This window comes from Vigna unguiculata, chromosome 11, assembly GCF_004118075.2.
Source record: "Vigna unguiculata cultivar IT97K-499-35 chromosome 11, ASM411807v1, whole genome shotgun sequence".
Lineage (NCBI taxonomy): Eukaryota > Viridiplantae > Streptophyta > Magnoliopsida > Fabales > Fabaceae > Vigna > Vigna unguiculata.
Genome location: NC_040289.1, coordinates 19,924,758 through 19,946,634, shown reverse-complemented (window position 1 = coordinate 19,946,634; position 21,877 = coordinate 19,924,758). Strand labels below are relative to the sequence as shown.

At 34.1% G+C, this 21,877-nt stretch overlaps 1 pseudogene; it reads left to right on the top strand.

Annotated features, from left to right (window-relative positions):
* Positions 1-2,586: 2,586 nt before the first annotated feature.
* On the top strand, positions 2,587-5,308 carry LOC114170240 (annotated as a pseudogene).
* The last annotated feature ends 16,569 nt before the right edge of the window (positions 5,309-21,877 follow it).

Here is a 21,877-nt window from a genome sequence, read left to right as displayed (position 1 = left end):
ATTTCACCAGTATTATCAAAACAGATATTCTTAATCGTATAATCTGGGAAATGAGCTTTTAAATGTACTAATAATTTTGCAAATATTTGATTGTGAGTTGATAATAAACAAATATGTGACCATCTAGTTGATGCATCAATTAAAACCATGAAATATCTAAATGATCAACATGGGTGTATTAGACCATAAATATGACCCTGTATTCGTTTTGTAAATGAGATTGACTCATTTCTAATTTTTCTAGTGATGGTCTTAATATCAACTTTCCTTTGTGAACGTATAATACAGAGAACTCATTGGTCTGAAGAAGTTCTTTTTTTTTACTCTTAAGTAGATGTCCACATGAATTTTCAACTATTTTTCGCATCATGATATATCTAAGATGACCCAACCGATCCAAACAAAAAATTCATTTCTATTTGTAAGCTTATGGCTTACAATGACATGGGTCTCAATTGCATAATATATGTGTAGTACAAGCCATAAGGGAAGGCTGATAATTTCTCTAATACACATTTTTTGTTCGACTCAATTCAAGTGATATAAAAATATTCAATATCTCTTTCATTGTTTGTCTTAATATGATATCCATTTAGACGAATATGCTTAAAATTTAATTTTTTTTATTAGACTTAGGAGAATAAAATGCATTTTTAATATGCAATCTTGTACCTTTTGGTAGGAGTACAGTAGCTCTTCCGAAGCCTTTCAATTATATTTTTAGTATCAGAAATAGTACTAACATTGACTTCTCGCATTACCAAACAAGAGAAAAATGTATTACTCTTGAGAATTATATGAGTTGTTGCACTATCAATAAGACACATATCCTTATCATTGGTGCTAATGTCAACATTCACTCTTCATATAAACATAAATATCAATATTGGATATTACTATCTTAGAGGAGAAGAAAAAAGAAATATTTAGAGAATTTTATTCATTAAGAAAAACTTATATATAAGCAACATGAAACATGAAACAAATATAAAGCAATGTCTTAAAATGAAGAACATAATATGAGAAAATCTATTTTTTTAACACTTTCATCACCAATGAGGTGATCAATGCTTCCATTTGATTCAGAAAAAAAATGACAATATCAAGATGAGTATCATCCATATGATCATAATCAGAATCACCATCTTTATAAGCAAAGTGTGTTTCTATGTTCTTCTCCTTATATTTTAAGATGCTTTGATGTACGACAAGTACAACTCAAATGACCTTTACCACCATAATGATAATTTATATTCTTATTTTGCACCCACTTATATACTATAAAATTTCCTTATCTCTACTCAATCAATTAGGACTTCCAACACATCTCCCTCATGCGGAGGTATACACATCTTGTGCGTGGGACTAGACATTAATGGATGGTTCAATAGCGGCCCGATAGCGGATGGAATTATATGTTCAACAAACAAAAATCTAGCTAGGATAGGCTTTAAACAATGGCTCTAATACCATGTTAAGGACTTTAAGCCTAACTCATCCTCACAAAATTGGCTTGTAAGGTGAGGTTTACACCACATTTTTATTTTCCTCTTTTCACTTTATTGTTCTACTTATGGTGATAAAATGTGTCTTTAAAATTTCCTTTATAACCATGTCCATAATCACTATCACGACCATGAAAATATAAATCAAATGTTGTTGCATCCACTTCTAGGAATGGAGCAGAACCAATTGGATAGGTTTCATAATTTTCTATCAAAAGCTTATTGCTTTGTTCAGTCACAGGAAGGCATCAAATAAATTCAAAATATTTGTGAACTTTCTTTTCACAGTATTGCTATTGTAGGAGAAAATTAGTTGTTAAAATGCATTATTTCTTTCTTTAATGGTATCACCAAGACCCATTGCATCTAAATGTATTTCAAACCATTCATATGACAAAAATAATAATGTAAGATAGAATTATAAATGAAGAAAGGATTAGGAAGAGTCTGAATTAAGACATGCAAAACATTATCCTTGGGGAGAAAAAAGCTTCCATAAGCCCTCAGTTGGTTGGAGCATGGTGTTGATAACGTGTTATAAAATAAAGCTAATAATAGAGAGAAAGCGTAAAAGAAGAATAGAGAATGAGAGAATGAGGAGAAACTTTTCTATGTGTTTTATTATTGATAGGAAGAGTCCTGTTTATAGATACAACATGTAACTCATAAAGGATACAAATCAAATAATTAATACCAAATATTTACATAGAGTAATGAATGATATGAGTATCAGTCATATCAATCATATGAGTTACTGTATGAAATCAATGGACAACCATTAATTCATAAGAGACTTAATCGTCATTCAACAATAAAATGCATGTCTATTAAAATTTTCCTTGCCATTGTATAATCAATTCTTTTAGAATCAATCATAATAAGTTGCTAATTGTAACCAGAAAAAAAAGAGTTGCATGTTACACTAATATTCTTAATAATTAGCTTAGTGAAATGTATTTTTTTCTATTCTAAATATTCTTAATTAATCCCCTTCTCATATTTTATAACATTACTCTAAAGGCCTTCATCGATTTTTAGAGAAATCATTGACAGAAGAATGCCAAGATAATTTGGACGTCAAATGTTTGATCTATTCACCATTACAACAGCCACTAACAAATTTTTTGATCACAATAAGATTGGCCAAGGCGGTTTTGGACCTGTATACAAGGTAATAGTTCTGATCCTAGTAACTAAATAATGAACATCAACTCACCATAATTGTTATATATACAGGGATTATTAGCATATAGGCAAGAGATTGTTGTAAAGACTCTATCAAGGAGCTCATGGCAAGGAATGACAGAGTTCATAAATGAAGTCAAATTGATTGCAAAGCTTCAGCATCAAAATCTTGTTAAACTTCTTGGTTGTTGCATTGAAGGACAAGAAAAAATGCTAGTTTATGAATACATGGCAAATGGCAGCCTAGACTCCTTTATATTTGGTATGTGTAATCAACAAAGCATAGATTTGGTTCTCAATGATATAAGCACATTATTGACATTGAAGATTCCATGTTTAATAACTTTTTTGCTTGAATAAAACAGATGATAGAAAAAGTAATTTGCAGTGGCCTCAACGCTTCCAAATAATCAGTGGAGTTGCAAGAGGGCTTATGTATCTTCATCAAGATTCGCGCTTGAGGATTATCCATAGAGATCTCAAAGCAAGTAATGTTCTTCTTGATGAAAATTTATGCCCAAAAATCTCAGATTTTGGATTGGCCAGAATATTTGGACCCGACTAGATTGAAGGAAACACAAGTAGAGTAGTTGGAACCTAGTGAGTTTTCCCTTAACCAACTATCTTTTTACTTTTTGCAAATGTTTTTGAAAGTGTCTCATGCAATTTATGTTTTGCAGTGGGTACATGGCACCAGAGTATGCAGTTGATGGGTTGTTCTCTGAAATCTGATGTTTTCAGCTTTGGCATTTTAGTGTTGGAGATTATATGTGGCAAGAAAAATAGAAGACTTTATAACACCAATAGGAATCTTAAACTCGTTGGTCATGTAAGAGCTTCATTTGTTTTCAATTTGTGTATGTCTAATCAAAATGTAAACGCAACTATTTTTATTAATATTATTTTTATGTTACAGGCACGAAGAATATGGAAAGAGGGTAGAGCACTAGAGTTAGTTGATTCAAAGATAAAAGAGTTATGCATTGAATCAGAGGTATCGCGTTGCCTCCATATTAGTCTTTTGTGTGTTCAACAAAACCCAGAAGATAGGCCCACAATGGCTTCGGTAATTCTAATGTTCGAGAGTCATATGGAACATTTATTACGAAATATGTTTTAGATGAAGAACATTTATACTCATATCAGAAAGACACAAGCACAACCAACTATGTAACCATGTCCATGTTGGAAGCTCGATGACTTATAAAAGGTTAATTTGATATGCACTAAATATAGATATGTATATAGATATTTGTAAGAATTTATATATTAAGTTATCTGAACGAGTTAATATCATTCTAATATTTTCTTTTTTTAACTACGATAACGATAGTAAATTGAATTGCAGTGGGTATCCATACAATAAACATATGTAAAAAGCTTTACCAAAAAGCTATTAATAGATTTTTCTAATATTTTTCAAAGACTTGATCAGAAATTAAACTTTTTATTTACAATTTAAAGAAATAAGAAGAGTAAAATGTGGCAATAAAGAGATTGTACAATATATTTAGACTCATTTTGAATCTTCCTAACTTTACATATGAACCACTCCATCTTAGAATGAATGTTTCTGCTATTCAAAACTTGTTTTACTATTACAAAATCTTCATATTACATCTCCTTGTAATAATTTACTTTGTTTTTACATACTTTTATTCATAGTAGAAAATTAACATGTGATACTTTTCTTTATAAAAATATGTTTGTTTGCGTTGAATGTTTTTTTTCTTCTACTTTTAAAGTATTCATAGTGCAAAAATCAATTTTTATAATAACTTTTTATATTGGTTATAATTCACCTGATATAACCTACAAAAAAAATGGATATTTGTTAAGGTTAAAATTATAAGTTTTAGTTGCATCTGCACATTTGTTTATCATTTCACAGATTTGTGTCCCGCCTTGCAACAGGCAACGACTTCTGCACCTTCTAGTACTCCTCAAGCCTATGTTGCCAACATTTTCAACAATAGGCTAACCCAACAACACTAGCAGAACCATGATTTGTTCACTAACATATACAATCTAGGTTGGAGAATCATCCCAATTTGAGATGGGGCAACCAACAATAGCAGTAAAACCAATAGGTTCAAAATGTGTAGCCACCTCCTCACCAACAATAAAGAGCTACACTTGCACAAGTTGCCCCAGTTCCACCTGGTCCTGCTGCCACTACAGCTTCTGCTGCACCTTTATCTTCTACTTCATTAGAGGTGTTAGTGAGGATGATGACCCTTCAAAATATGAAATTCCAGCAGGAGACTAGAGCTTCAAATCAAAATCAAATGGGGCATATGGCCACTCAACTAAACCAAGCACAAGTTCAGAATTCTGATAAGTTGCCATCACAAACAATGGAGAATCCGAGAAATGTGAGTTCTATCATATTGAGATCTAGGAAGAAGATTGAAGTTCCCACTCTTCAGCCTACACCTCAAATGGAAGTTGATCCTACCACACTTCAAAGAAAGCATGATGCTCATACAACTGGTCCTTCCACATCTAGTGTGCCTTCTACACCTTCCACCTCTACTATTCCACCTCCCACCCCCTTCCTTTCCCTCCAAAAGCCATTCCAAGCAATAAGATGGAAGAGGTTGACAGAGAGATTCTAGAAACTTTTAGGAAGGTGGAGGTGAGCATACCTTTATTGGATGCCATTAAATAGATTCCCATATATGCCAAATTCTTGAAGGATCTGTGCACACACATAAGAGGAGGCTAAAGGGAAACGAGAAAATCAGCATGGAAAGGAATGTGTCAACGCTGATATGTAAATATGTTCCTTAGATTCCTGAGGAGTGCAAAGACCCAAGTACATTTTTGGGTACCTTGAATCATTTGTAACAATAAATTTGAAAATGCAATCCTTGATCTTAGTGCTTCAATTAATGTTATGCCTTTGTCTATTTTCAAATTTCTTTCTCTTGGACCCTACAACCTACGAGTGTGGTGATTCAGTTGGCAAATAGAAGTGTTTCCTACCCTACAAGTTTTGTTGATGATGTTTTGGTTCATGTTGGTGAATTAATTTTCCCTGCTGATTTTTATATTCTCGATATGGAAGAGGGATTTTCACATGTTTTTGCACCAACCATTTTAGGCAGACCATTTTTAAAAATTGCATGAACCAAGATTGATGTCCATATTTCTTCTTTTTAATGATGCATTTTAATTCAGGTTTGATTGTTGATTCGAATTCCATGAGCAACTAATTTTCGTATGCATTGATTCCTTGCAAAGAATGAAATGAAACCTTGAGATTAGTGTTTTGTTCAGTTGGTTTTTTTTATTTCTTTGTCTTGAATTTGCATTTGTGTTTTAATTGCATAATCAAATTTGTTTATGCTTAATTTTTAGAATGGGTAATTCACTTTCGTTGATTGTGTTCATGCTTAATGAGTTGTGACAAATTCATAAACGTGTGCACTCTTTAATTTCATATTGAAGTTGTGGTTAACCTTCGCTTAGTTGGTTAATAGCGAGTTTCATGAGGAATAACAGAACCAACTTAGTTTGTAATCTAGGATGGTTGAAGTTTCATTTGAAGCAAGCAATCAATGTCGTTTTTGCTATTATTTATTCAAATTTGCAATTACATTTTATTCTTGTGTTGAGTTTCCAAAACTCTACCAACCCCCCCCCTTTTCCGTGTTGAATTGCATCTGGAAAGCTTTGAATGAAAGGTTTGGTAACTGAGAGACGACCTTGGTTTAACTACTAAGTATTACATTTAACTGTTTTATTTGGTCGGGTACGACCTCGATCACTTGGTGCATTCATTCCATGTTAGATATAGTAAATATTACATTCTTACTTTGTGTATTTCTAGTTTCATAGGGCATAGTGGTGGGACTATGGGCAGTCTAGAGTGGAAAAAGGAAGAAAAACTCCCATTCAAAATTGGAGTAAGTTAAGATCATGCATGAGAAGAACATTCATTCCCTATTCCTTTGATATAGATCATGAGATAAAGAAAAAGAAAATTGAGATAGCAAGAAGGAAGGAGGAGAAAATCACAATACTCCTCAAAGAGAGGAGGGAGTAAGTGGAAAAAGAAAAAAGAAAAAAGAAGAATCCAAAGAAGAGAATAGAAAGAAAGAGAGAAATTTGAGAAAGAAATGAGAAATAAGAGGAACGAGAGATAGAGGAGAAGCTAAGAAAAGAGAAGGGAAAAGAGAGAAAAGAATATGAAGAAAAAGATAGAGTAAGACAAGAGGAAAAGTTAAAAAGAAAAGAGGAAGAGATTGAGAGAAAAGAAGGAAAGAAAGTTATGTTTAGGAAAGTAGAGATACAATATCCTACAATTCCTTGCATAGATATGGATATTGAACTTCTCAAGGTAGGGATCTCATCTTTAAATTCTCCTTCATTTTTCATCAAATCTTTTGTCTTAATTCTTTGTAAAACTATTTTTCCACCTTCACCAATTATTTTAAACTCCTCAAAAAAATTTCCTAAACAAACCTTTGACTTAGAGTTATCTTTTAGGTCTCAATTAAGTCAAAGTGAAAATTAGTATTTTTGTGAAGTGGGCCGTGTATAAGATTATTCAAAAATCAATAGCTCATCTAAACTTGTTTCAATTAAATATATTTTGCATGGTCCCCAAAATTTTAATAAAAATTTATTTGATGATTTTTGTAGATGTATTTTTTATCCTGGTGGAATTAAGCTTCCAATGTTGTGGGCCTTAAAGAACCCTCTTGATCTCAGGACATATCCTCTTCAAGAGGGAGGGGATGATGGGAATCATCCTAAAGGGCTTTCTGCATGGTGTAAGACCCTTGGAAATTAATTAATTAAATAAGTAATTAATTAATAAATGTGGGAGAAAAGGGGACTTAATGACATTAAATGTTAATTGGTATGACATGGAAAAGTAGTAGCTTAAGTGGTTGAGAGTACTTTGGCTGTGTTAAAGGACTTGGGTTCAAGTCCTATGTATGCTTTTTATGTGTTATTTGATTTAATTGTATTTTGATAATATAATTATGACTGGTGAGTAATATTATAATCATAGGATTATAATGGTTATCACTAAACATGAATTAACATAGTGGTTGTGCTTTGGCATTATGAGTGGAGGGTCATAGGTTCAAACCTTACCGGAATTAACCTTTATTTTTGCCAAATTTAGCTTGGAATGAATGTGAAAAGGTAGAGAGAACTCTAGCTGGGGCAGCCAAGAGGGGCTGAAAAACACCTTGTAATTACCATTGAATAGGGCATTAAACCCACAATAAAGCCCAATTTCGTTTCAACTCTTTAACCCAACATTAAGGCACCTATAAAAGGCAAATTCTAGGTGGATAGAAGGGTTGGCTGATTGGGAGGGGGTCTGAAGCAAAACAGTGGTGTACAAAGGAACATCCTTCTTTTTCCCAATTTGAACCAAGAAGTCCAGGTTAAGGGTGTTGAATTTATGTGTATTCCAATATTGCTTGTGTTTCTACGTTTTTTTCCTCAATTGGATTCTATGTGGTGTGATATTTGGTATGGTATGCACTGCAATTGAGAATTGGTGGATGGAATGTTGGGTACAAAGCCTTTTTGGGGTTTTATAAGAATTGGGTGAGGGTTTTGGTACTGTTGTTGTTGTTTTTGGCCAAACTTGAAGTTTTGGGGATTCAAACAGGTTTAAAACTTGTCCTTGTAATTAGATTGATGAAATAGAATGCATGAGAATGATTGCATTGTAAATTGGCAAACATTTGGTGTTTTTGGTGCATGAACAGTGGCGAAACTCTGCAAGTTCCGCCCAAGTGAGTCCCTCTCGCCTAGGCGAGAGTTGTAGAATTTCATTCAGGGTTTTGGTTCAAGCTTCTCGCTTAGGCGATGAAGTTTGGATTTGAGCGACACTGTGCTAAGCGAGGTCGCGATGAAACCTGTACAATTTGAGCATGACTTCTCGTCCAATGTATTATTTTATTTTTAATTATTCGTCTATATTTATTTAAAAGTAATATTCCTTAGGGATGTTACACATGGGCCAATGACCTGGCCCAATTTTTTTTTCTATGTTTTTTTTAATTACTTGTATAGGTTTAATGTTTAAGTGGTGTAAGTATCATTTTCATTTTGGGATTGTATTCCACCCATGCTTTTTATTGTTTTTGTTTAGGCCAATGAGCTTTCCATCCGCCCACATACGTTAGTGAGATAATCACGTATGATACTACAATGATAACAACAAAAAAGAAAAAATTACTTTCCAATTTGTGAAAATCACATATCAAACCACCAACACTACCACACAAAATAAGAATTTATTCACAACCATGTGCACAACCAGAGAGATATCAATATAAGCTTGGAACTACCATTCAGAAACCCAAGAATAACCAAGGTTAGCTCTTCTTACCTTGAGTCCTTGATCAAAAGTTCTTATTCCACATAAATTTGTTTCTCTACCAAGATATCCTATCTTCCTTCCTTGCTCCTATCCCACCATCTAAGAACCTCTGACCACTATTTCACTCAACCCACGTGCCTTCCTCTCAATCACAATGTGTCTTTAAAAATTCAGTAGTTGTCTCTTATTCTCCCTCTAAATTCATGTTAGTCTCCTCTTCCCCTAAGGTTTCCACTCTTAAAAAAAAGTATGACCTAGCCCATCTACTATTTTCTGCATCCCATTAATTTTTAATAAATTAAATAAATAAATTAAACTATTATTTCAAAAAATATTCTGCTTTAAGTCTATTAATTTTGCCCATAACTCTAGTGCATGCATCTAGGTTGAATGAATCTTGCTTTAAGTATATTAATTTTGCCCATAACTCTAGTGCATGCATCTAAGTTGAATGAATCTACCCTCCTTCCTTCACATCTTTGAGCATACCAACAAGTTAACACATATTTCTTGTCAACCACAATCTCAAACAAGCATTACAATACCAATCCACACATAAGCATATTTTTAAATTAACTATTTAAAATAAAATCCATAAAATGCACAAGATAGGAATTCAACACATGACCCTCAACCTTATCCTAAGGCTTTTAACCAATTGCATTATATTCCACTTACATTTTACTTTATAAAATATTTCCTTTTTTTTGTTTTTTAAACCAATTCCATGTTCTACCATTAAGCTTGCAAAGATTCTAACTATTTTCCTCTTGAGTGTTACAGAATCTAGGGTTGAGGAGAAAGCCTTGCACAACACTGTGTCGTTGGTTCAATATAGGCTAATTTGATTCGTCTACACGAACATGTAGTCATCAGGATCTACAGTGCCATAATAGTTCACTGTCGGCGACTTCCATTGCTTGGGAAGCGGGGTTTCCGTAATTCCATCAATGGAGGGATGGTGATGGCTGTTATTGGTGGCAAAGGAGTTATAGGTCACTCCTTTGGTTCTCTTGGTTGAGTTGTATTGACTCTCTTCTTTAGTCTCGCGGACTGTGGCTTTAGGTCCTGCGTGCCGTACTAGTCAACTCCCTTTCCCTTGACGGTCTCAACCTTTTTCTTCAACCTAGCATTCTCCTCTCTCAAGGTATTTTTCTCTTCAACATTCCTTTTACTATAGTCAAGTATGGCTTTCACTGCTCTTTCTTCACAGAATATTTATCAGCCCCACGGTGGACGCCATTTGTTCTTACAAGGACAATATATATATATATATATATATATATATATATATATATATATATATATATATATATATATATATATATATATATATATATATATATATTCTGCAAAGTCTCCAAAATGATCTTTAAGGGGTATCTCGTCTTATGCTTTGAATGTGAAATGGGCATGTTCCTGCAAAAGACGCTCTTATGTTAAATTCAGTTTTCATATATTGGATTCAAATGTCAAAATAGTAACGTAATGATATGTTTCTTAAAGCATGCCTTTTATAGTAGGGTTCATGGGCCTTACCTAGTTGTGCTTTGATTTAGTTATCTTAATTACCTGGTAATCATGATAGATTGCATAATGGGGTGATCTTAATTAAGGTAATTAGACTAACTTGATTATCTGGCAAGTTTGAGTACATGTCGTCCTACTAGGCCAACATGTATTTGGCCAAATCGTGTACAAGATGATCCTTGTTAATGAGTGGCCTCCAATGGCCTTCTTAGGTTTGTGTACCATCCCTGGGACATGGACGAGTAATCCAACAAACTCCTTAAATCGCTCCTTAGGTCGTTTGGGACAAGGACGAGTAGTCTACTAGCTTCCTAGTGTTGCTCCTTAAGGCAGTTTGGGACGGGAACGAGTAGTACACTAGCCTCCCAAGGTTGCTCTATAGGACTGTGTATCCTAGAGAACGAGTACGGGTGGTCCAGATAGAAATCTAGTGTCTAGTTTCAACGTACAAAAAATTTCAATAAGATTTTTATTTTTGAATGAGTAAGGCGGAAAATCCTTCCAACGTTTATCTCATTGTTATTATTTTCAAACTTCTCCTCTCTATCCCCACTGTTTTTCCACTCTTTGACTTTGGTATGTACTCTTAGGGCACATTCTATAGTCTCTGCTATTATGAGAGAGTATCGGTGCTAATGGCTTAGAGAGCATTTCATAAGTTTTGTTACTACTATAGAGAAGGCATTACATATTATCAGAGTGAATAGTTCATAATCACAATAAATTCACTCTACAAAATGAATCCCAAAAATTTACTCCATAGTTACTAAATTGTTCATCTTATCATATTTATATGAAGAAATTCATTTTAATTTTAAAAAGTAATAAATGATAAATAAACATCAGAAAGTAACCCGTCAAATTATATTTGTAACAAATGAGTATGTCATGACCATAACAAACTAATCACAAATATGCTTCACTTTGCATCTATGATTCGAAAAGGAAAACAGAAACATTGCAATCATAAAGGAATATATATATATATATATATATATATATATATATATATATATATATATATATATATATATATATGATTATGTATATATATTATATAATATTATATAGGGTTAAGTATGACTCTCTAATAAAAGAATCAAAATTTGTAAATCCTGAGTGTCGCTGTGGAATGATTAAATTAAAACATAGAGAGATTTCCTGCCTTTCTCGAACGGTAAAAATTTTTATATTTAAAATTTAGAAATTGAACTTTAAAACAGGAATGTGTATTACCATTAGCTCCTTAGGGTATCATGCATGGTAGAATTCATTTTTATATTTATATATATTTTAAACTTGATAGCGATTACATAGTATCAGTCAACTGATCCAACCCAATGGAAAATTTATGTCTGAAGGTAGTTTTTCCACAACTAGTAATGTATTCATGTGATTGAGTGTTTAATTTTCTAACCCATTTTTTTACAAATAATGTATTGATTGATAGTGATGAGTGAGTAAATCGATAGTGGTGAATAGATGTAAACACTTTGATATTCAAGTCGGCTGATGTAAAGAAGGCAATCCAATAATATGTTGATTTTCTAAGATACCTTACCTAAAAAAGTAAGATCTTTATATACCTCATTATTTTGGGCTCTTATCTAGTTATGTTGACTCTCTATATGACTCTCTATATTAGGCATGTCATACTACCTTAGGAGGTTTACATCCTTCAATAAACCTCAATGAATGTCATATCGCATAACAAAAGATATTGTATTTAAAGGAATATTTAGCAGAGGTTAATATAACCTTAATAAAAAATTTAAGTAACGGAGATTCTTAAAGCTGTTAAGTACCAAATTGTTTTTTTTTTTAAACCTCAGAAAAATAACATAGTTTTATACCATATTCCAGTAAATATATTTTAGGCTTAAATAGTACTTTAGTCCTAGTTTTTGTTCGATTTTTTCAATGTAATTCAATTGTTGATTTTTTTTTTTCAATTTGATCCTAATATTGGTAAACTTTTTTCAATTTGGTCCTTTTCGCTAACACCGTTAAAATAGTTAACGGATGTGAACGGTAACCGCCACGTGTCATTTTGTGATTTTTTTTATTTTTTTTAGTTTTTTTGTAATTTTTTGTAATTTTTTTTATTTTAAAAAAAATGTACATATGTCAAGCCCATATCATGCCACGTGTCATTTTTGTGATTTTTTAATTTTTTTAATTTTTTTTTAATTTAAAAAAAATCCACTTGTAAAGCTAATATCATGCCACGTGTCAGAGTCAGTTTTTTATATTCAATTTGATCCCATTATTCGTTAATTATTTCAATTTGGTCCTAATTTTTTTTTAAAATTTAACATTTTTGTTCCTCTCCAAATTGAGACAAAATTTAATTTGTATATATTAAAATGCATAGTTTTGTTAAATATTTTTAATTTAGAATTAGAGTTAGTTTAAAATTAAAACGAAAAAAAGCAAGAACACCATTAATTTAAAATTTTAAAAGGTTAAAAATATTTAATTTTAAACCAACTCTAATTTTAAATTAAAATTATTTAATAAAAATATGTATTTTAATAAGAATATCCATATAACATTTATATACAAATTATATTTTGTCTTTGGAAAGGAACAAAAATACTAAATTAAAAAAAATTAGGACCAAATTGAAAACAAATAACGAATATTATGACCAAATTGAATATAAAAATCTAATTCTGACACGTGGCATGATATTAGCTTGACACGTGGAAAAATAGGTATATTTTTTTAAAAATAATTATACTGAAATTAGACAAATAGAAAAAATAAACAAAAAAATATTAAAAAAAAAGCAAACTTGGCGGTGGTGGTGGCGGCCGACGAAGGTGGTGGTTGTTGGGTGCTGCTACAGTGATGTGCTGCGCAATAATGCAGCGTTGAAAAAATGAATTATTGCTGCTGAATTGATTTTGAATAAAAAAGAGAATTGACTGTGGGGAGGACATAATTTACTGCTGTTGTTGGCTAAATGGCTGAAGGGAGTTAGGGTAAAAAAATTAAGAATGAAGAAAAAATGTATGCGAGATTTGTTTAAATAATAATTGAGTGGGTGTGGGCCAGGCCCAACTATTTAAAATAGTCCAACTCATGCGTTTAGGGTTTCTTTCACGTGTTTCCTGTCTTCCTTACATGCACCGTTGCTGCAACTCCTTTCTCTCTTTGATGCTGCAAGTCTGACCGTTCTTCTCTTCTCTTTCACTCATTTTTTTTCAGTTCGATATTTTTGCCTCCACCGTTTCGCCACCGCAACCTGCCATGTACGAAGCGGCCACCATGGCAGTCCGATATTTTTGCCTCCGCCTTATTGTGGCGGCAGGCTCGGAAACCGATACCGATTACCACCATGGCAGCGCCATGGCCGATATTCAATAACACTGCTTCTTTGTGGTTTTAGAAATAGGGTTATGGTTGTAATACTACAAAACTACTTGACCTTAGTTATATGTAATTGTTAGGGCCATCTTTTGTGAAATTGTGTCTTGTGTCAAACTCAACCGCTATACCAACCAATAAAGTTCCATTGGAAGTAGCATTTACATACAAAACCATTCTCCATCACTATTTTCTAAGATCTTATCTCATGTTAAGATAAAGGCTAAGGCTTCACCACCAGGGGTAGTTTTGGGAGTAATTTTGAGTAAAAAAGTTGTGTTGCAAGAAGCTATTTGGTTTCCTTTATCAAAAGTGTAGACAATAGAAAGAAATATTGTTATTTAGCTTTAAATCGACCAACAACAAGAATATCCAGTAGGGTCACTGTAACTAGAAGCCCATTTTATAGAAATTTGTAACTGATATTTTATTTGTAAACTTGAGGAAAATCTATGAACCTCTCTCATTTATGAAACTTCTTTTTATAAAACTAAAATTATTGTACTATGAGAGGGAATGAGTTCAAACTCTAAACATTTAAGGTAGTTGTAAATGTGGGAATTTGGTTAAGATGTAATGATAATTATAGCTAAGAGACTTAAAAAGAACATGATACTGACATAGAAATAATTAAAAAGATGGTGTTTGAAGACTAATGTAAGTACGTGGTTATTACTCTGAAATTGATAAATATTAAAGATAAAAAAAAGTTATTAGTATATGTATGTGTGTACCTCATTTATATATGGTGATGGGATTTACAATAATAGTTATGATGAGCCATGAAAAGGGAACATGAGGTGTGTGGGGTTGGGTTTGGGGAAGATTGGTCTGGCATAGGTTATGGGTGTAGAAAGGGGAGATGTCAAAGAGTGGGGACATTAAAGATGAAGGGTCGAGGATGACTTTGGTAAGGGTAATGATAATGAAAAGTGTTGTTGCATATTGATATTTGACTAACCAAGTGAGTCTTCGCACAAACAACCTTGGCGCAAAGATTTTATAAAACAAAGTACATGAGATCACATGTGGTTCATGAATGAAGATCCAATTGATGATCATGTTTCTATAATGTTAAATCTGAAAATGAAGTGTAGAATATGATATTTACATCTTGTACCATATTCGTAGGCTATATGACATATGTTAGATGTCTTGTTAGTCTTAGCATATCCTTTTTAATATGTTAAAATGAGTTTTAATAGGTTAAAAGGCTTGTTGTATATAGTTTCTGGTATGAATGTATTCAATTAGTTGAATTATTTTTCAATCAACTGATTTCATTTAAGTTGAGTGAAATCAACAAATTGTATGGACAAATCAACTTGTTGAATTCACTTAAGACCAAACTATAAAAGCTGTCTTTCAAAGAGTTGAGGAAGGATTTTGAGTTTTTGAGTGCGAAAAAAGCCATTCATCAAGGCAAACCTCTCTTTCTCTTTAATCACACAATTGAAAGTGTTAGATTAAAGATCTTGGTTGATCTTGGAGGTATTTTGGCTTGGTTGGAGCTTGAAGAACTCGAGTTTGGTTAGCTAGGGAGAGTGATTTTGTAGTTCTTGTGGCTCTTCTTGTGTTCCTAGTGCGATTCTAGGTCTGTAAGTGTGTTTTTTATAGTAGTGTGGTTAAGATTTTTGTGTGAATAAAAGATCTTGGTGTTTCTATTGTTCAAAAGTGTAATCTTGGTTTGTGATTTGTAAAACTTTTGATAATCACTAGTGCAGTAAGGGCTTTTTGCCCTTGTTATTTTCGTCATTTTGCCTCGGTTTTAGACCCGAGGTATATTGGGACGAGACCAAAAGTTTGGTCTCGAATGCAAAGGAACCGGAGCCATAGAGAGACTTTTTTGTTTTGGGTATATGAGAACCGAAGCCATCTTCACGCATCCAACCATGGCAGATTCACGCACCAGCCACCATTTGCGCATCCAACCTTGCGGACACCACCATCTCTACCACTGCGAAAGCTCTAGACCTGCAACCAAAACGAACCACGCAGCAGCAACCACACCACGCCTCTGCGATGGAACCACCACAACAGATCCATTCACACATCCAACCATGGCAGATTCACGCACCAACCACCATTCGCGCATCCAACCTTGCGGACACCACCATCTCTGCCACTACGAAAGCTCCAGATCTGCAACCAACACGAACCACGCAGCAGCAACCACACTAGACCTCCATGACGCAACCACCACAACAGATCCATTCATCACCGCACTTGGAGCAGATCTGCCCCAGTTTATCTCGCGCGGCAGCTTCACGGCAGCAGCACCTCCATTGGCTAACAAAGGCAGCGAACCACCATTGTTGAAGCTTCACCGCCAGCCTCCACCCGTGAGCCAGAAATAGATCTGCAGCAACGAAACAGATCTGCACCACGCTCACGGAGAGGAGAAAAATTTGGGTTGGCGTAGAGAAGATGAACAGGTGCAGGGTTCACGAATTTGGAACCCTAAATAAGGTCTATGGCCTCGGTTCCACTAATGACCGAGGCATAAAGTCGTATAGGCCTCGATCATATTCCAACCGAGGCCAAAGCCTCTGCTGTCAGTGGCAATTTTGAAATTTTGGGGAACACTGACGAGTTATAGGCCTCGGTTGAGTGATAATTGAAGCATAAAATATCTTATAGGCTTCGGTTGGATATGGACCCGAGGCAAAAAGGTTCAAAAAATTTCAAAAATGCCACCGCGTCCTTATAGTCTCCGGTTCCGTAGTAACCGAAGCCTATAAGACGACTTCAAAATGTGATTCTGCACTAGTGAATAGTGGAAACCAGACTCAGGTTGCCCTACTAAATAGGATGTACCTTTGTGATTGAGTGAACCAGCATAAAAATTATTGTCCAATTCTCTTCCCTCATCTTGCCCACTTTAAAATCTTAAGAAAATCAAGCAAATCAATCTTTATTGTCTTGGCATGTGTTTTTATGTAATCTAATAGTATAATCTTGTTGGAAATAATGTTTTGAACCAATCTTGTGTGAGAAAACATGTTGTTTGAGTGAGATTTGTGAATTTTGCATTCTGCAAAATTTCTCGGTGTTTTAACTGGTTGTTTTGTAATTTTAATTTGTTGATTCATAGTGTATAAACAAATTAATCTATTATTTTTATTTAATACCGATTGAAAGTCTATAGTCTTGTAAGTTTCACATTCTAATTTTCTGGTCTAAATGATTCAAAGAAAAGGGGATTTAAGCTTTTGAAAAAAATTTCTATGGCTAATTTAACCTTGCCCTTGTTGGGTTAATTATAATAATGAGGTGTATGTGACATAAAGATATATTTGTCAAAATATTTTTAGATATTCATAACAACTATAAAGATAAATTATATTTATGATTATTTTAATGATATTTGAGAGATTTTAGAAACAGAAAAGTTCAATTCAAGTCCTATATAAAGATACCAAGGGGAGGTAGAAAAAAAAAAGGCTTGGAACATCGTAGTCTAGGAACCTTTTAGGGGGCCTAATTTCATTCTTTGTCTCTGCATTCTCTTCTTTTATTTTTATTTTATATTCATTCCATGAAGTGTTAAGCTTTGAGTGTTGGTTCTAGTGTAATTTTATTATGGATTCTAAGGTTAAACTGAAATAATTTCTTTGTTCTTTTTAGTATTGTTGTGATTTTCATTCACTTACGTGCTAGTTAATTAGCGAGCTGTTTAAATCTATATGCATGTTAATCGTATGATTCCAAGGGTTTTTAGATTTAATTGAGACTTTATTTTTATTTTATTTATAAACTTTAATGTGATTAAATGAGTTTTTACCAATAATTGAGACTTTATTTTGGTTAAATGTAATTACTCTAACTAAAAATCGACAAAAATTAAAAGTGAGAATGCTAACAAATTAATTGAGATTTTACATTGATTAATTTGCAAATATACAACAAAAAATTATTGAGCAATAATCTTTAGATAACCAATGATAAATCTATTTTAAAAAAGAAGTGGAATGAATTTATTTTCTTTAAAATTATTTTTATATCGTTTTGTCTTTTCCCAATACTATTTTATTTAACTAACCCTTTTTGTATACTTTTTATAAGAACTAATTTGTCAATAATCAATTTCGTGTTTGTTGGGAGACGACTTAAGAGTTGACTTTACCCTTTCTATTTTTTTGGCTACTATCTTAGCAATACTGACATTGCTATAGTTTAGTAGTATTAATTTGGTCATGTCAACGATAGTGTTATCATGCACTCACCGACTTTAGGGAAGCGGTTTCGTTTGAGTGAGCAAGAAAGCACGGAAGCGTGAAACCTAGTTATCTCTTCTCTGCATATCATGTGCCCTTTCATTTCTCTTCATTTATTGTGCATTCAATTCTCCACCATCAACCAATCCAATATAATTGTAAATGAAAAAAGAAATTACACTTTAACTGTCACGTAACTGAGTCAAAAGTGTGTAAGAAAAATTAGGTCATTGTATCATTACCATTTTCGCAAATTTGATGGCTATTGTCTTTGCATCATACACCTTTTTTGTGTGGACTATGGTTTTTTATATGGCAAACACCGATGAAGCTAAGCCGTCTTGCTAACTTACCATTCTCGAATTCTTCATCGATGAACCCTCTGAAGTTCTTCAGGAAATCTATTTGAAAATTCTACAAACATGCACATCGCCAATCCTTTTCAAATTATCATAACCAAAACTACGATCAATGTAAGACTTTTTGATGTCCAATGTGTTGTCCTGGTCTCTTCATGGTGAGTTAAGGGAATTGAGTGCAGAAGAAACCTCAACTAAGTTAATTAAAACAAGGGAGAAAGAGATACTTATGTTATGGCGACAATGCATTGAGAGAGACTATAAGGACTACGAGGCCTATTTCCCTTAATTCGTCCATAAGCCCAAATGAAAATTTTGTTTCCTTGCCTACCTCACAGGAAGGGTACGAGGGGGCACAAAAAGAATCTAACACAAACCACATTATCTTAAGGATTATGTGGTCACTGGTTCCACTACCCGTAAAATGGGGAAGGAATGAATGATAATATTTTGTGTATTTCTTTTATTATTAATTGCTTATGCTTACTACAAGGTGGTTGACAAAGTGCATATATAGCACAATGATGTAATACAAGAAAGGGGAACAAAATAGAAAAAGTATTTCCTTCCTTTCTGAAAAATTCTTCTCTCTTTCTGTTATTCTGCTTTTGTCTTTTGCAACACCTTTCATTTGGTGCTTTCATTGACCCTACTCTGTGGCCGGATCTTCTATTTATTATGAACACACCAAATTACACACTAAACTTGAACAATTAGTCCTCTCTTATGCCAACCTTTCTAATACACTCCATGACCTTGCCAACTACACCTCCATCCTTGAGACAACTTTTCCATCTCGACCTTTAAAATTTGACCTCTGATGAAGGATTATCTTGTTCCTTTTTAAGATTATTGAATATGGTGTGAGGTGATTAAGAAAGCTAAGTGAAATCTCTAGTGGACATTAAGATAGCAAGCTATCTAGATGTGAAGGTTCCTTTCACAAAGCTCAAGAGAAGAAGATGATGGATTGATTCAAAACAAAAAGGAAATGGAAAGCACATAAATCATAGAAAACCAAGAACAATTAAAGGAAGAAGAAAACATAAAATGGAAAGGAAAGAAATGGTAAAAATGTGAGAAGCACGCCACTACAAGGCTAGGCTAGAAGCCATGGCAACCTTGAAGATGAGTGGATGTGTGCCACCACTTGCTATGCAAGATAAGGCTTAAAAGTATTCACTCCCAAGGGATGAAACTCTCACAAATGTTTGAGACACAAGAGTGTTTTTACTTCAAAATGTTCAACCTTTTTACATGTCTAGGAGCACCCCTTATATAGAAGAGTTTAGGGGCCTCTAAACAAATAAAAGATACCTAAGGATGTCTCTACAAAAACCTAACCCTAGCTTCTAGAAACTAGGTCAAATAAAGTTACAAAAATAAGAGACAAAAGAGCTAACTATGGTGTGTGCAAGGCTAATTTCGTTCTAGCACAAAAGGTGACAAAGAATGTGTCTCATATGTCTCCAAAAAGTGGCCAAAGTGTGCTAAAAATAAAGGACACCAAAGGTACACAGGTACACTTGTTTTATGCATTTTACTTTATGCTTTATGCCTTTGCTTTACTCTCTCATCCACATCATTTATGCTCCCCAATCATCATGTGCCACCTAGCATTGCTTTCTTACTCCTAATTGACCTACAAAGCAAATAAACATAGATTAGCATGTTGGCTTAAGTCAAGTCAACTATAGTCAACAAGTTAAACCTAGTCAAAGGTCAACAAGTCAACTAAAGTTGATTCAACTAAGTCAACTTAGGGAATAAAAAATAACAAACACAAATGAAAGGGATGAAGGATTAGTGAACTTCCTTTCTAAACATGCTTTGTCTTCTTAAGCATGTGTCTCCATCCTTGGTTGGGGTCAATCCTTCATCAACCTCCCTACCTTCAATGGCTTTCATGCACTAGGTTAAATCTTTAAGGTCATCCAATTTTTTTATTATCATCAAATGCCTATTGCCCATAGAACTCTAATCTTTTCCTCTACCGTGATGGTCCGACTCTCGCTTTGTTCCAATGGATGTCCAACAACAATTTAGTCACTTCTTGGGACACTTTTCTCCGTGCTTTAGAGCTTATGTTTGCTCCATCCAATTTTGACGATCTCATAGCATCTTTCTGCAAACTAACCCAGACTCCCTTGCTTTTCACCTACCATTAATAGTGCAGCCACCCCCTTAAACCTCTCCCTCCGCTTCTCCCAACACCCTCAACCAAACTCCCAATTAAACATCTCTAAGAAGCAGAAATACAGACATGACACGAGAAGAATCTTTGTTTTAATTGTGATAAACGATATACAAGAGAGAGCCACTATAAACCTCAATTCTTACTTCTCACTAGTTTTGACTCAAAGGGTCTTGATGTGAACATATCTCCGGCGGACAGCGAAATCGTTGAAGATGCACAGCAGGAAGCAAGTCTCATTAGTCTCCATGCCTTCTCTAGTGAATGGACCAACGAACCTTTCGGGTTACAAGGTCCATCAGAGGCTATGCAATCTAGATCTTGGTTGATAGTGAGGCAACCCATAATTCCATCCAACATAGAGTGGCCTAGTTTCTTCACCCACCTACTAATACCACACCCAGTATGTGTAATGATAGGTAACAATGAATTTTTACCTTGCTCTTCCTTTCTGTCCTAATGTTAATCTCACCTTGGATATCCAACATTTTTCTGTTGATTTGTATCCATTGGACTTGTCTGGAAAAAATATGGTTTTGGGAGTTCATTGGTTTTCCATGGTTAACTCTTATATCATGGATTATAATGGTCCATACATGAGATTCTCTTGGCATGAAAAACTAGTTGAACTCAAAGGGGATCCCAGCCCAAACCTCTCTTTTATTTTCAGCCCATCAGCTAGGGTCTCGCATATTTATGATTATTTTTCCTATTATTGGACTATCCTTGTGTTCTTGCATGTTTAAATTGTTTTCGTGATGGTATGAACATTGTATGGTGTATATTCCTTGTTTGAATCTGGCATGGCATGCGTGAGAGCTGGTGAGTTCTGCAAAACTCGCCTAGGTGAGCGGGTTGGTCGCTCAAAACAGAAGTTTTCGCTTAAGTAAGGAGCTCTCGCCTGAGCGAGAACAACAACAGCTCATCTCCCTCTCTTTTTCGAGGACTTGCCTAAGCGATGGCCACTCACCTGAGCGAGAGTAGTCTCGCTTGGGCGAGACCTCGACATACACTCTGTTTGTAATCTCGCCCAAACGAGAGTTAGTAGCTTGAGCGAGGGGTTCCTCTCGCCTGAGCGAGAGCTCCTTAGCCTGAGTGAGATTGACCATGTGGATTGGATAAATGCATGTTTCTAATGATTGGTTGGTCTGTTACTT